Raw genomic sequence first — 16,652 nt, forward strand, 5'->3', positions numbered from 1 at the left:
TTTATGGACGAGGCAAGTAAAAGTCAGAAGGATTAGCTTATTTGCGTCATTTAGTGATTTATTAAGATTAATTAATGATTGTGTATGATAAATTTGAAAATTATGGCTTGAATGCAAAAAGAAGAGAAAAAGGCATTTGTTTTCAATCGTGCAAAAAATTAAGATTTTCATTCTACATAACCATCAGGATTGAATTCAATTTTACAAACATATACATGTAAACACAAGGGCTATATTATATAGGTGTGGTTTTTTAATCCGAAATCTATGATTAGATATGTTGCGACTGCAGTCACGCATTCCCATTGTCCAAATTAAACAAATTTTCATACACAACCAATCTTTTACTTGATCGAAATGTATAATAAAGTAATACATTTGCTCCATTTACCAAAAAAAACAAAAAACAAAGTGGACAGTATTTTGCAGACGGACCGAAATGGCAAAGATTGACAACATTTCACGGACAGAGGGCTATATAAATTTAGAAGATACTCAAAATATACACCCTTTGAAGGCTTATGTAAGTATACAACAAGCAAACATGGTTATGAGCTTTTCAGCACTCTATATTAGCGCCTGCAGGGACTGATATATTCACAATTTTTGTGAAGCTCACATTACACATTATCAGAAGCAGAAGCCCTAGGAAGCTTCGATGCACGCTCCGGCATCGGATTATCGGACAATGCTCTCTTTGCACTCATCTGCAACTACAAATCATGAAATAGATTAATATGTCTTGAGATTTTTCAGTTGGTATGAGGGAAACACTATGATAGGTGCTAACCTTCTCTTCGGCCTGTTGATAGAAGTGCCTCAGAAGAATGTTTTTCGCCTCTGGGACTATAACTGAGATGTCAGAAAAGCAATTGCGTGAAACTAGGTCAAGACCATCAAGGAAGATCTTTTGTGACAATCCAACTCACACAATGATTTTCACATCAGAGAATGGGATGATTATAGATGTGATTTAGGAAAAATGACTTACGGTTATAGGGTTTAGCTATGTTGTAGAAGCTATTTATCATTATCAATTCTTGTTTGTCATTGATCAGATTTTCACATATAATCTAATAATCCAATGTCTTTCTCTTCATTGAGATGCATATGAAGTTAATGCTCAAAACCATATTTCTAATTGAAGAGAACAGCAATTGCTACCAGATGAGCATGTTTCATCAAACTGATAATGAGGAGCAAAGAAAAGTCGAAGGAGATAAATTAAACGAAGATCAAATTCAAGTTGGACAGTGAGGTTTATATGATTATTTGCTGTGCCATGGAAAATGTATCTAAGATGTGGCTCCTTCCAAATACAAATTTATCGACCAAGAAAACACTGTTAAAGTTAGGTACATCAAATATCTCCAGATCTCCATTGTCATAGCATAGAACGCAGTACACGTCACCATTCATGTGTTGAACCATCAGCCACATCAATAGCCTCACTAATCCCAGTAGAAAGCCAGGCAGCATCAGTACTTGTCTTACAAATCCATGATTCGGGACCTTTATCATGATAGAGAGTGCAAGCTAATACCAACTTATCAGAGTTTTAAGATACTGGTGGATTGATGACTCAAACAGAGCAGGTGGATGGATCTGGAACAAAAGAATCATCAACCAGCATGTCAAGAAAGGTTAAGTGTACCATACGATTCTTGGAAATAAGTAAAAATATCTGGTTGTATCCATAAATGTGTCTCTGAAACTCTATAAACTTTGTCCAGACATACCTCCAACAAGAAGCTGAATGCTTCCATCAGTCATTCTCAGCAACACATAAGGATCAGCTATGGAAACTGAGGACACAGTTGCCCCATCAGAAGCTGCAGTCATCTCTGTATTAGAAGATTTTAAGCTCAAATCTTGAGTCATAAAAGCACCATCAAGTATCCGAGCACCACGAGCAAATACTTGAATAACTCGACGTCTGTTTGAATATTAGCATGAAACATAGTCACTTATTAGAATTTCCATCAAGGTATTGTGCTAAGATAACTTTTTCTACATAAGCATTCAAAAGCTAGGAAAGATTTTCAAACTAATGTCACAGAAATGTTTGATGCACCAAGGTGCCTAAACACTCTCCCTCTCATAATCTTATAAAGAAGAGAACTTCTCACCATCAAATCTCCTAATAAAGAATATTTGTGTGCTGTTAAAAAACAGCTGACAATAAGTAATTTGAACCCCCTGCATAATTTAGTCTTTAGCAGAACCATTTTTCACCTCCTTCCAGAAAAAGGACTAATTTCTTCCAGAACCTCCAACCCCCTCCTTATAACACATGCGCGCACACACATACCAGAAAGATGTTATATGATGGCTTATCGGTAGACTAAGAAACACACCTTCCAAATAAATTTCCTGCAGCAACTGTAGTTCCTTGGTCGTAATAGTCCACATTTTCAGTTAGCTCCTCAAGATTATTAGCAGTTTGCAATACATGTAGAGTAAAACAAGAACAGAATACAACTGTAAGAAAATAACACGTCAAGGCATTAAGAGTTTTATACAACAGATAGTGATTAATTTCCAAATGTTATCTTCTTCGGAAGGAAAAGGTGAACAACAGCATACCATTGTACGATTTTCCAAACTAATAATTAAGTATGCATGATATTCATCCTCGTCAGCTACTCCTTTAGAGGAGTCACTGCGCAAATTCTTGTGGTAGGCCGTCCAAATTCATTTGCAACCAGGTAATGATTCCTTCAGAAACAAGGTATAAACAAGGGAAAATCGGGTTTGTGGGGGAGTTTACACTAAATATTACGTAAATGTACCCATTTTGTTATCTATTCCACAAATGGGAAAAACGCCAACCACATTGGCGTTTTTATTAGTAAATACGCCAACGTCATTGGCGTGTTTTAAGGTAAATACGCCAACGATGATGGCGTTTTATACTTGTGCCGTATTTTGGGTGTATGCTCTCGGATTGTAATTACGATTAAACACGCCAACTTGGTTGGCGTGTATAAATAAAAAAACGCATTTGTAAATGGCGTGTTTTCTTTGTTGAAACGCCGAACATATTGACGTTTTGTAAAAGACGCCAACCGGAGTGGCGTATTTACTTAATCATGAAAAACGCCATTCTGAGTGGCGTGTTTAATCAGACTGATATACCAGGCGTTCCTCCCCCAAATCGCGAAAACCTCACAACACACAGCCTTCGCGATTTCTCCAGCTGCGCGCCTTCTCTCCGTGATTTCGGCCTACATTCATCAATCGGTGCTATTCTCCCCCAAATTCATCTATTTTATTCGGTTAGTATGCTTTCCTTTTACATAATTATAGTAATTGGTGGATAGCTAGGGTTTGTAATGGGTTGTGAATTGAGTAGAAATATTATGCATTTTGGATTGGTTGAATGATATTATTGTTGATTATTATGTTGGATTGTGTTGGGTTTAAGTTAATTTGTGTATAAATTTGATTATAAGCCTAAACCCTAGGGTTTTTATAGCTAAAAAATTGGGCAAATTGTTTTGATTTATGTGGGTTTTGGTTGATTAGTTTAGATTGTTAAATTTGTTTAGGTTAGGCAAAATTGAAATTGGTAGGTTGGGCGAATTGTTAATTGAAATTGTTAATTTTGTGTAGGTGAATTGGTTTATGATTTTGAATGTGCAATGTTGTGTAACTTGCTTATTTGATGTTGGTGTTCAATTTTGTGATATTGGATTAAATTGTATCTAATTATTGAAATGGTTTATGGTTGGTTATTGTTGAATTTGGTTTATGAAATTGGATTAAATGTTATGGTTGGTTATTGTTGAATTTGAATTATGTAGGTAAATTATGGCATCATCTTCAACCTCTCGTCGTCGGCTTGCATGTGGTCCTGCGGATCCATCTGTATTATATTTTCAGAGACAACACGTCTCTAACAACATATGGGCAGGAGTTCCATCCGAAGATGTACGCTGCCGACGATTTGAAGGAAAAATTTGGGATGTTCCCATCCAGCAACATGTCTTGACAATAGTGGACCAGATGGGGTTTGGGGGTATGTTAAGGTGTGGTAAACCAAAAGAAATTGACCACCATCTTATCACAGCTCTGATTGAACGTTGGAGGCCAGAGACTCACACGTTTCACTTTCCAGTCGGTGAAGCGACTGTGACACTGGAAGACGTGGAGGTCTTATGGGGCCTGAAAGTTGATGGAGAGGCTCTGACAACTTACATCCCCCCGACGGACGCGGGATATTGGACGGACAGGTGTATGGATTTTCTAGGATTCATACCGGAAGCATCCGAGTTGAAGGAAATGGCTTTTAAGCAGACGAGCTTATCGCGCCAATTGAGGATTGAGCTGTCTAATGACCACGAACACTACATATATGCTCAGCGGGCTCGTATCTATTGTCTGCTATTACTTGGTGGTCTGATGATCCCCAACGCCACCGGAAATAAAATTCCGTTCTTCTACCTACACTTTTTCATGGATATAGAACGGTGTTCTACATATAGCTGGGGTGGGGCGACGCTTGCTTGCTTGTACCACAATTTGTGTGAAGCGGCCGTTGGTCAGAGGACGGATGTAGGGGGAGCCTTAACTCTATTACAACTTTGGACTTGGGAGAGAATCCCAAATATTAGACCGAGGATGCTAGATCCCGTGCATACAGACTATCTACCATGTGCAAGCGCGTAAGTTGTTCATTAATTGCGTTTTTAAACTTAATGTTCATCAATTTTCGTGTTCTTCGCTCATAATTTAAATTTTTTAGATGGAATGGCCCGACGTCATATGTAAAAGCACCCGGACATTGTGTTGAAAATTTCCGAGATCAGTTCTCCATGATGCATCCTAATCAGGTACTTCATATATTTATAAAATGTTTTTGGTTTTTTGTTTTTTGTTTTTATGGAAATTATTTTGAAAAATTTGTATCACATGTAGTTTATTTGGAGGCCTTATCTCCACCGGGAGTTGCCGGAAAGTTGTGATGCCGGTCGTCCTATATGGATGTCGATCACAACGCTTATTTGTTGGAATCTGGCTGAGCCACACCTGCCACACCGAGTGTTGCGCCAATTCGGGATTGTCCAACCGTATATCCCGGATCTCCCCCGGTTCCACGGTTCTGATTTTTTGAAACAGGATCGCCGTGGAAAAGCTGGTCGGAATTGGGTTCAATGGCACGCCAATTATATACAGGAGTGGGACAACAGACACTTTACGATATGGACTGATCTGGAGGACAGTACTGAGCCTGTTGCAACGGAAGAATATATGAATTGGTTTCGCCAGATCACTGTGGTGTATTTAACCAAACCCGGCGTGCATGCTGAAGAGGGATTCCACGAAACCGCATCTTCTCATAACTTTACGGTACATTATTCATACTTAACTAAACCCTGATTACTTATTCAAATTCATATTATGATATGTACTTAACTTTGAAAAATTGTAGGTGGAGACGCTTCACAAAATACGTCACTATCTAAGTGGTCGAGCTGCGACAGGACATTTCTGTCCGGATATGGAAACCATTTCGAGGATGGTTGAAGAAGGACTGCAGATATCCGGGGAGCCTCAGCTGATGGACTACCCTCCTTCGCAGCGCTCTGCAATGGACGTGGACGTACCCATAAGGCAAAAGGCAAAACGACGAACCAAGCAGAAAACCGTCCGCGGAGAGTCGTCATCTCAGTTCGTACACGACTCCGATGACGATTTTGAGGACCCACCTCCACCGAGCTCTGCACTTCGAGGCCGTCATTCTATTAGCCATACCGGTGGTACCGGAGAAGATATTGGCCTCAGTGATGTCCCCGCTTCTCCACCGCGGTCGTCTGTGCAGGAGGATCTTGAGAACGCTGTTGTTCAAGATACTCCTCCCTCAAGGATCCCTAGATCTACATCTACTATTGGGAAGGGGATACGGCGTCTGTTTATGCGGAAACGTCGTGACGATTGAACTAATTTGAACTCTTGATATTACTGTAATTTGATATTGATGTTTTTTCATTTGATTTGAACTCATTGATTTTAAGTCTTTATGATTAAGTATTTGGATGTCTGAATTATTATTTCCTAGTAGAAATGAAAATGAAAACAGGCAAATAAAGAGATATTGGCGCTTTTGTGAATGTAAGTCTTTGTGAAAAACGCCAATGCTATTGGCGTTTTTAAGTTAGTTTATATTTTTGCCCGTTTTGTCTACGACGAATGCGGACATTCTGAACAAACACGCCATTCCCGTTGGCGTTTTTAATAAGACGCCATTCCCGTTGGCGTGTTATTTAAAAACGCCATTCCCGTTGGCGTTTTTAAGTTAGTTTATATTTTGCCCGTTTTGTCTACGACGAATGCGGACATTCCCGAGGTGCCGAGCAGGGGCAGGGGGCCGAGGTGCCGAGCAGGCGGCCGAGGTGCCGAGCAGGCGGCCGAGATGCCGAGCCAGCGGCCGAGGTGCCGAGCCAGCAGCCGAGGTGCCGAGCAGGCGGCCGAGATGCCGAGCCAGCGGCCGAGGTGCCGAGCAGGCGGCTGAGGTGCCGAGCAGGCGGCTGAGGCGTTTTTAATAAGACGCCATTGCCGTTGGCGTGTTATTTAAAAACGCCAACGCCATTGGCGTTTTTAAGTTAGTTTTTTCGTTGCTCGTTTTTTCTACGCCGAAAGCGGACATTCTGAACAAACACGCCAGTCCCGTTGGCGTGTTTCAGTAATAACACGCCATTCACGTTGGCGTTTTAAAGTGAAAAGACGCCAATTAAGTAGGCGTCTCTTCAAACACGCCACTCACATCGGCGTGTCCTATAAAAAAACGCTCCCACAGCTAAGAGTTTTTAATCATTTCATCATTATTCAATATATAAGTACATACAAATATTACCCTATACATTAGTCCAAATCTTGCTAAATACAGAAATCCAATATTACACAATGCATACGTTCAATTGTCTCGCCTTTTCCGCGTAAAAAAGCTACGGATCCCCTTCCCGATTCTGGCGGTTGAGAGTCTAGACGGAGGAGTCTCTCGCACAACGACATTCTCTAAATCAACCCCAAAATATTCGTCTCGCACAGAAAACCGAGGTGGAGAATGTGGGACATCACTGAGACCGATGTGTTCGCCTGTACCACCAGTGTGGCTGACAGAGTGACGACCTCGAACTGCAGATCTTGGTGGAGGTGGAGGCATAAAATCGTGATCGACATCATCAGTGTGACTGACAGAATGACGACCTCGAACTGCATATCTTGGTGGAGGTGGAGGCAAAGAATCGTCAGCGGCATCATCTATCAACTGATTATCCATCCTTGGTGGAGGTGGATGCAAAAAATCGTCAGCGGCATCATCTACCAACTGAGTATCCATCCTTGAATGAGCATTCGGGCAGTTGCGCCTGTCGTGACCTGGTTGACGGCAATGTTTACATCGGCGTCGGGCTCGTGGCTGGTCAGCTTCACGGACATCCATCTGATTAGGAATCCTAGTAGTACGGTATCGACCGCGACTTTTAGGCATTAACTGAGCTCGTGAACATTGCAAAGTCCATTCAGGCACGGCCCAATAATCTTGGTGTCTGGGTGGATTGAACACCGTAGAATATTGGTGTACCCAAACACTTGTGCGGTATACGGGATCAACAAGCGACAGCATGTTGTCGTTTCTAAAACGCGCAACTGCCGCTGCATGTGAACATGGAAGTCTCCACATCTGCCACTTTTGACATTTGCAGTGCGAGTCCAAGTACTTTACCTTCCACTTATTAGCGCCCTTTCCACCAATTCGACGCTTTGTTCGAACCACATAATGCCCTGCAATTGTGTTTGGTGCTCTCACATTATGCAATTGACCTTTTGCATCATTTTTGCACACCTTTTCATGCGCCCACGGGGTAAGTGGTGTGGCACACTGTGTTGATGCAATTGACCGGTCATTGAACCATTCTATTGTCCTCCAGAATATCATATCAATGCAAGCTTTAATTGGGAGTTGTCTTGCGCCTCTCAACACATTGTTGTAAGATTCCACCATATTAGTGGAAACCTCACCCCATCTTTTGTGTTTGTCATACGCCAGATTCCATTTTTCTAACTCCACGGCATCAAGGTACTGCAAAGCCTCGTTGTTGACGTTTCGAAGTAAACGACGTCTGATCTTAAACTTGCGCTTCTTGGTAGCAATACCAATTTTCCAAACAAGTCTTTTGACCATGATACCTTTGTGATTCTGCAAAACATTCTTTCTAACATGTACCAAGCAAAATCTGTGATGACCCACATTGGGTTCTTCTTTCCATATGGGAGAATTCATTGCATCTATGATTCCCACATGCCTATCAGATATGACACATATTTCATGCTTTGCTACATGAAGTCTAATGCGTTCCATAAACCAATTCCAACTTTCTTTGGTTTCCTCATCAACAATGGCATATGCAACAGGCAAACATTTCTTATTAGCATCAAATCCAACGGCAATAAGAATTTTACCTCGACATCGTCCACGTAGATGAGTTCCATCAACCGTTAAAACTGGTTTGCATAGTTGAAAAGCCTCCACAGCTGGTCCAAAAGCCCAGAATACGTACTTGAATACCTTGTTCATACCATTGCTTAATATGTCATCGTGCATCCATTCCACAATTGTGCCAGGATTTTGTCTTTGCACTTCATTCAAATAAGCTGGTAAAACTTTGAACGACCACTCCCATCCACCGTATACAAGCTCAATCGCTGTCCTCCGAGCATACCATGCTTTCTTGTAACTAACTTTGACATGAAATCTATTTTCAATATCCGCCACAATTGCTTTTACCTTGTAGCAAGGATCGTTTTCTATCTGATGGCGAACACTCAACGCTATCATACCCGACGAAAGATTAGCGTGACCATTATAGTTACGATCCCCCATGCAAGTATGAGCAGTGCTGAACACTCTAATTTGCCAGTGTTCATCATGCTTCCTCAGTGTTGCTCGGCACTCCCACAAACATGGCGGTAAGGACTTATCTTTCGGATTTCCCTGTGGCCACTTACAAACTGCATGCCATCTCTTTCCTTTACTTTCAACAACTGTATATTGTCGGATTTTTTCCAAATGCCAATGAGTCACAGCTGCCTTCAATTCCAACTTCGTTCTAAATTTAGTATGCAAACCGACATTGGTAGGATCCTTTTCACTCCAATAATGCACACTGGGATCATCACGCTCAAAGTTTTTGGGATCAAAACTATCATATGGACCTGGTAAGGTGCGAAAGTAGTTGATTCCAGGCTGTGGGAACTGTGGAACTACTCTTCCTCCAACTGCCCTTCCACCAACTGATGTTTCTCCAACTGCTGTTTCTCCAAGTGGAATGGATGGTCTTGAAGCAACAAATTGTTCATCATCCGACGGATCACCATCTGAGTCTGTACTAACCGTGTCGGAATCTTCAGAATTATAAGGTGATTGTGGATCAAGAAAGTCGGCTTTATCAGGACCTATTATGTCCTCCACCACATCACAATTGTCACGATCCCCTAAATGCACGCCTCCAGCTTCAAAATCTTGTGTTGCAGCTAAATATGGTTCTTCGGCTCTCGTAGACGTACCAACATCAAAATCTTGTGTTGCAGCAAAATATGGTTCTTGGGCTCTCGTTGACGTACCAGCATCATAACTTATGACATGATGACTATGATGTTGAGTAATTGCCGAATACTCAACATATAATTCAATTACACCTCCAATAACCATACTCTCACTAAACATTAGTTGCATGCATACTTCTTCTAGTTGAACACCTATAAACGTGACTCCGGATCCAAAGCATATAGTACGTTTCCATATTATTTGAATATTGTTTTCATATATGCTTATCCCCATCCTTTCACAAATTTTTTCCACAAGGTTATCGTACGAAATTGTTTCATCCAACATAATGAATCCTTTAGCAAAAGGAGGATCATACGAAATAACTGCTCCGGGAATTATCTTTCCACCCCAATATAAATTGACACACCACGTCATACTATCTGCAATAATGTAAAACACAAATAAATATGTATTATTTTTACATTCATCATTATGTAGAGTCAGCCAAAAAATTGACAAAATAATTCTATTAAATACACTACAATATGTATTATCATAACAATCCATAAAATATACTATAACATATAATAGCATAACAATTGGTCAAAATATTTCCATTAAAATATATACTATCATAATAATCCATCAAAATATTAGTGTACCCATAATAATTGGTCAAACTATTATATTAATTACACTACAATATATATTATCACAACAATCAATCAAATATTGGAAGACTAATGTTTAGAAGAATGAGTCTAAAATTTGATATACTAACCGATTAGAAGGACTAATGGTTGAAAGAATTAGCCAAATTCAAAATATCCACGCTTAAATCCACCACCGGGTCGACCCGAGCGAAAGGTTTTTATGCGTTTGGGAAGGGTTTTCGCGTTTTGGGGAGGGAAAGTGTTTAGGGTCGCGATGTTGGGGGAGATCTGATAAGGATATGGTTCAACAGAAACACGCCGCTCAAATTGGCGTTTTTAAGCATAACACGCCAACCTCAGTGGCGTTTTTATTAATTAAACACGCCAACTACATTGGCGTTTTACCTGGTATACACGCCAACTTCATTGGCGTTTTTTCCCGTCGCTGTATTTGGCGAAAATACACCTCCAATACGACGCGAAGATAAACGCCAATGAGGTTGGCGTTTTTACTAATAGAAACGCCAATGTGGTTGGCGTTTTTCCCATTTTTGGAATAGATAACAAAATGGGTACATTTACGTAATCTTTAGTGTAAAGTGCCCCATAAACCCGATTTTCCCGTATAAACAAATCATGAAACAATCAAGGAAAAACTAAAATTCTCTTAAAGCTTTACATTCTGCGAAGAAGAAAGTTAGAAGCTCTCAATATTACTCAGCCGTAATTTAATTATACAACTTATACACAAGACATTATGTATAGTACCCTAATAGAAAATGCTATACATCAAAATATAGTTCGCAACGATGTATGGAGACCAAATACACATGGGGGCATTTCTAATATTTAAGACCCTACAAAAAGGACAATTTCAAAGTGTAGATCAAACATTTTATTTATTTATTTATTTTGCATTTTCTTTATATACTCCCTCCGTTTTTTAAAATAGCAACCATTTCCATTTTGGGCCGTTCCTTAAAAATAGAAACTTTAGAATCTTTTTATTTTAGGACATGGACCCCACAATCCACTAACTCTACTTTCGCTACTTTTTCTCTTCCTCTCTTTTACTTTACTCATTTTTCTTTTCCTCTCTCTTACTTTACCAATTTTTCTCACTTACTGTACCGATTGTGCATTAAAACCCGTGCCGTTTCAAATGTTTCTATTTTTTGAATGCAGAGGGAGTATATGTTTTCTGGGAAGATAAGGAATAGTATTAGTCTAGCTAAAAAAACAAACGGGCTTGGTCTGATTGACATCCCAACTACTAAGTTCCAATGTCAAAATAGAAATTTGACATTCACGGATTCTAAGAAAAGATATTCTTATGTTTTTTTTTATCTTAATTTGACAGTTTTCCACAAGTGTGTAGTCTAATAGTTTTACCAATAGAAAACTAAGTTTATATAAATGAAGGCATCGCATGACAAGCTAACAATGTAAGAATAACCACAACTTCATGATTTTTTACTTTTCATTTTCTGTTCTAAAAACATACTGACTTATTCACAGATAATTCATTCATATTTACTACTAGACATTAGAAAAATCATGTGTAGGACAGTAGGGTATAACATCTTCCAGAATTATACAAGAAGCACAGCAATAACCAGATATTTAAAAAGGCCATGTAGTAAGTAAAAGGAGGTGTACACACTTGAGTTATTGATTTTTGAAGTACTGTGAGAGCACCATTTTTTCCTTGGCCAGAACAGCATACCTAGATAGGTATTTGTATATCAGATAACAAAGGACTATAAATGTCTGAACAATGAAGGACAATTTAATAAATAAGGACAACACTTTTAGCAATGCATTGGTTACCAACTGATAAGCCAACTTAAACTGAAGAATGAAGCTACAACTAACCAGTTCATAATTACTTTGCTTCGCAACTCCTGTAGTATTTGGATCACCATTACTTCTCAAACCATAAGAGAAATCCTTTAGTGGACCAATATTAAGCAATGAATCAAGTTTTTCTGCAAAAACCAAATAACCAACTCATCTCTTAAAAAATAGAAAATTCTAAAATACTTATATTTCAGTATTAATGCATTAAAATCAAATGTCAATAAAATTTATCAGCATACTATGCGAGATCCAATCAAGTTCATCAAGGTCAAATTGCAACAGAAACAGAACCCAAGATACGATAGGATATAATATAGTTAATTCATATGACTTCACATTCGAGATGAGTACAACCTCAAGTCCATAAACATAATATCACTGTTCTACAATTAAAATTGCGCTTTAGTAAGAAACTAAGATGCAAAGTTGAAAGCAGCTAGAATTTTAAAAGGCTTGTCAATGTTTGGAATTTATCAGTACTAGGGGAGAATGTGAAGAAAACCTTATGTACAGGCCAATAATTGTCATATGATAAAGCTGGAAGAAAAAAGGAAGATTATATATTGCTCGTTGACATAGCAAACAAGGTTCCAGCAGAATTACATAATTAGAAAGCAAACCTCTGATATAAACCCATGGTTGCAGTTAACATTGTGAAGGTTAGTTTTAAGAAAAAACAGGCCAGTTCTCTTTGAGCGTAGTTCTACTTCACATTAAAAAAAAAATCATAATAAAATTAACACAATGGAGCTCAGCAAAGAATGCAGATCATGGTTTAACCTGAGCTATTTGCGCATTGTTTGGACCTGTGCCATAGAATGTAAGTTCCTCGCTGGTAATCAAATCCTGCAATGCATCAGAAGGAGATCTCCGCAGTGAAGAGGCATCACTTTCAATATCCCCAACCTAGAGAAAAGGAGAACATGCACAGCCCATGTTGAGTTAACCGTGCCTTAAGATACATAAAAAGAACTAGAGACTTCCAAACCCCATGGCTAATATTATGCCAGCACTTACAGAGCCCGCATTTCAAGATCAAGTCTTATTTTAAGAAAGCAAACTTGAAATATACTCATCCTGAGTTCTAACAGTCAAAATGACAAACCTCTTCCTTTACACCAGGACTTAGTGTTGGAGCTCCAATTCCAGAATAGTACTGTACTGTACAAGCAGACTATCACCCAACCGACTGCCCAAAAAGAAAAACGAGCTTCCAAATGTCCTACAAAAAATCAAGTTCAATTGATGAAAAATCTATCATTGCAGATGTTCATCAGGTAATGTGCAATAACATGAACTTAATGTGGCTGACCGATGTAAGGACTGAAGCTCTTGACATCATCAGTTCAAGCCTCTGAACAACTCTGCAGAATTGAATAGGACAGCATATCAAATATACAGTATATGACTACATAAGTAATGTCACCGGCCTAGTTTTTACACAATCAAAGGCAAGCCAACAATGCATAGCCCAGGCATATTTATACATCATATTCTACACTTGAAGCTTAAGTATCTCATTTTTGCATACTCTCAACCAAAATGATAACACATCACTAGGAAGTCTTTCAAACCAGATCTGCAGAGGTTTAATCTGGCAATATTTGAAAAGCTATAAACATAACATAAAGAAATTTCCAGATATTCCCAGTAACACGCTCTACCAACAGATCATAAGATAAAATTGTTGAGCCAGATAAGTCAGAAACAGAATATGTAAAATTAGATGCAAGGGTTAAACAAAATGAATACAGCACTTCCGTATGTCTCCAATAGGAGAACCAAGTGAGAGTAATAAATCGCCAACCTCCCATCATAAACAAGAGTAAGCAAAAGCAGCTCCCCAGATTTAGAGGAGAACACAGCAACATCATTAGTTAACCAGTGGCGGCACAAGCTCCGTAGTAAATCCAGACCTAGGCATCTCTTGACTGAAAGAGGAGTGCATATACATTAGAAATAATGCAACTTCTTAGTAATAAAGGCTAGGTGGAGATATCAAACATTCTAATCAAAGTTATTAACAGTAAGTACTATGTTTACAAATATCACCTTTAAAATCAGCAAACCTATATGTACAATAAGTAGTTTTTTCAGGAACGGGACGGAAGAACAATGTATAACCTATCCTAAAAGGTGGCACCGTGCTTTGTGATGCACTTATTCCTAATGTAAATCATTATAAGAGGCAAAGTCAGCAATGAACCAATAGTTAGTCTAATAATACATGCACGGTCTAACTTAAAAAACTAGTAGATTATATTGAATGGTAATACATCCTTCTCCACATATTATAGAGAAAAGAAGGGGCAGAAAGAAATAGTGAAGCAGAAATTTCACCTTCCATCTGCGGGAACAGCAAAATTGTTCAACCCCAAGTGACATGAAGCAGACTGACCAATTAAGCATCATCAGATATAGAGCAGGACAAAAAGAAGCAGGTGATACCGAAGATGCAATGCCAAAAAGCGCAAACCTGGCTATGATAATGAATTGTATTCGCACCAATTACAAGAACTCCACCAATAGGTGAAGGAACTGCAAGAAGCTTGTATGCATCATGAGAAAATCATATAGAAAATATAGTAATTAGTTCAGATTAACATTGGTTGGATATTAGAGGGTGGTTAGCTTTAAGCTAGTGTACAAACTCCAACGTTCTTCCTTTGTAATCTATCAATGCCTAAGAAAGGTACTGTAACTTAGATGATCAAGATTTCAGCTCAAACTTGAGCTTGGTTAACCGAAGACAGTAGAGGTAGTAGTAAGAGAGATTTTTGTAGGAATATTGAATGTAAACTTTTATTCAAGAATGATCAGTTTTTTCACACACAAACTATTCGACTACTACTGCTATTTATACAACCAAGATCAACTAGAAGAAACAAGAATTCCTTCTAAAAAACGGTTACAAAACTGCTTCTAAAGGGCAGCTCCAAACTCAACGGCTAGTAGCCGTTAGTTACAAACTAACTTTCAAACCTTCTTGATCTTGTATTGCTTGCTCCATCTGATTTGCCATGCATCCTCATTGATTTGAGAGCCTCACTTTCTAACAATCTCCACCTAGGCTTCAAAACAATGATCACAACCTCATCGGACATAAACCAACCAGTTTGCAGCAATACTCGAATTTGTCTCGGTTTAGGGGCTTGGTAAGCATGTCTGCTGGGTTGTCTGCTGTACCAATCTTGAGAACCCTCACCCTTCCACACTCCACCTCATCTCTTATAAAGTGTAGTCTTACATCAATATGTTTACTACGCTCATGAAATTGAGGGTGTTTTGCTAAGCATAGAGCTCCATTGTTGTCACAGTATACTGAGACCCTTTCTTGCTTTATGCCGAATTCTGATACAAGTCCCAATAGCCACTTACTCTCCTTTACTGCAGATGTAAGTGACATATATTCTGCCTCCGTGGTGCTCAAAGCCACCACACTTTGTAAGCTAGATTTCCAGCAAATGGCAGTCCCAAACAAAGTGAACACATACCCGGTTTGTGACTTTCTTGTATCCACATTCGCTGCATAATCCGAGTCACAATACCCAATCAATGGATCTTCTTTGGATTCATTCTCTCCAGTAAACAGCAGGGCCAACTTGTCTGCTCCACCAAGGTATCTAAGAGACCACTTCAAGGCAGCCCAATGCTGTCTGCCAAAGTCAAGCATGTATCTGCTTGTCATGCTTATAGCATGAGCTATATCGGGTCTGGTGCAGATCATGAGGTACATCAAGCTCCCAACAATACTGGAATAAGGGATCAGTTCCATCTCCTTCCTTTCTTCCTCATTGCTTGCTTTCTGATCTGTACTGAGCTTAATATTGACTGGCATAGGAGTTGCTGTGCTTTTCATGTTCTCTAGCCTAAACTTCTTCAAAGCTTTATGGATGTAGTCTGTCTGAAATAGCCAAAGCCTTTTGCTGGTCCTATCTCTTAGAATATCCATTCCCAAGATCCTCCTTGCATTGCCCAGATCTTTCATCTCAAAGTCCATGCTAAGCTGATCTTTTATTTTTCTGATCTCAGCCATGCTTTCTCCAGCCAGTAGCATATCATCTACGTACAGCAACAAATAGATAGGACTCTTGGTAGCTTGCCTCCTCACAAAGACACAGCTATCATATTGGGATCTTGAGAAACCAAGTTTAGACAAACATTCTCCAAACTTCAAATACTATTGTCTACTTGATTGTTTGAGTCCATAGATGCTTCTCTTGAGCATACACACCTTATGTTCTGCTCCAGGGACTTCAAACCCTTGTGGTTGAGACATATATATGGTTTCTTCAAGCTCTCCATTCAAGAATGCAGTCTTGACATCCATCTGCTCCAATTCCCATCCCTTTGCTGCAGCCACTGCCAACAGCACTCTTATTGAGTTGTGCTTGACTACTGGAGAGTAAATCTCATTGAAATCAATCCCTTCAACTTGATTAAAGCCTTTAGCAACCAGCCTCGCCTTGAATCTAATTTTGGAGGGATCTGCAGACTCCATCTTTTTCTTAAAAACCCATTTACAACCAATAATTTTTCTGAATTCTGCCCTCTCCACCAAAATCCAAGTCTTGTTGCTCATCAAAGAT

The 16,652-nt window shown here is 39.3% G+C and overlaps 3 long non-coding RNA genes across 3 annotated transcripts; all 3 read right to left on the reverse strand.

The window, feature by feature from the left end:
- Positions 1-1,269: 1,269 nt before the first annotated feature.
- Positions 1,270-2,398, reverse strand: LOC121805443. The gene is made up of 3 exons (XR_006051480.1): positions 2,358-2,398; positions 1,740-1,936; positions 1,270-1,605 (listed from the first exon to the last, which is right to left on the reverse strand). It is a non-coding gene; the product is annotated as an uncharacterized LOC121805443 (long non-coding RNA).
- Positions 2,399-13,200: 10,802 nt separating this feature from the next.
- Positions 13,201-13,946, reverse strand: LOC121805445. The gene is made up of 3 exons (XR_006051482.1): positions 13,871-13,946; positions 13,376-13,427; positions 13,201-13,285 (listed from the first exon to the last, which is right to left on the reverse strand). It is a non-coding gene; the product is annotated as an uncharacterized LOC121805445 (long non-coding RNA).
- A 10-nt stretch (positions 13,947-13,956) lies between these two features.
- LOC121805444 lies at positions 13,957-14,628 on the reverse strand. Its single transcript, XR_006051481.1, has 3 exons — positions 14,540-14,628; positions 14,404-14,456; positions 13,957-13,994 (listed from the first exon to the last, which is right to left on the reverse strand). It is a non-coding gene; the product is annotated as an uncharacterized LOC121805444 (long non-coding RNA).
- Positions 14,629-16,652: the final 2,024 nt, after the last annotated feature.

Source organism: Salvia splendens, chromosome 5, assembly GCF_004379255.2.
Source record: "Salvia splendens isolate huo1 chromosome 5, SspV2, whole genome shotgun sequence".
Taxonomy (NCBI): domain Eukaryota; kingdom Viridiplantae; phylum Streptophyta; class Magnoliopsida; order Lamiales; family Lamiaceae; genus Salvia; species Salvia splendens.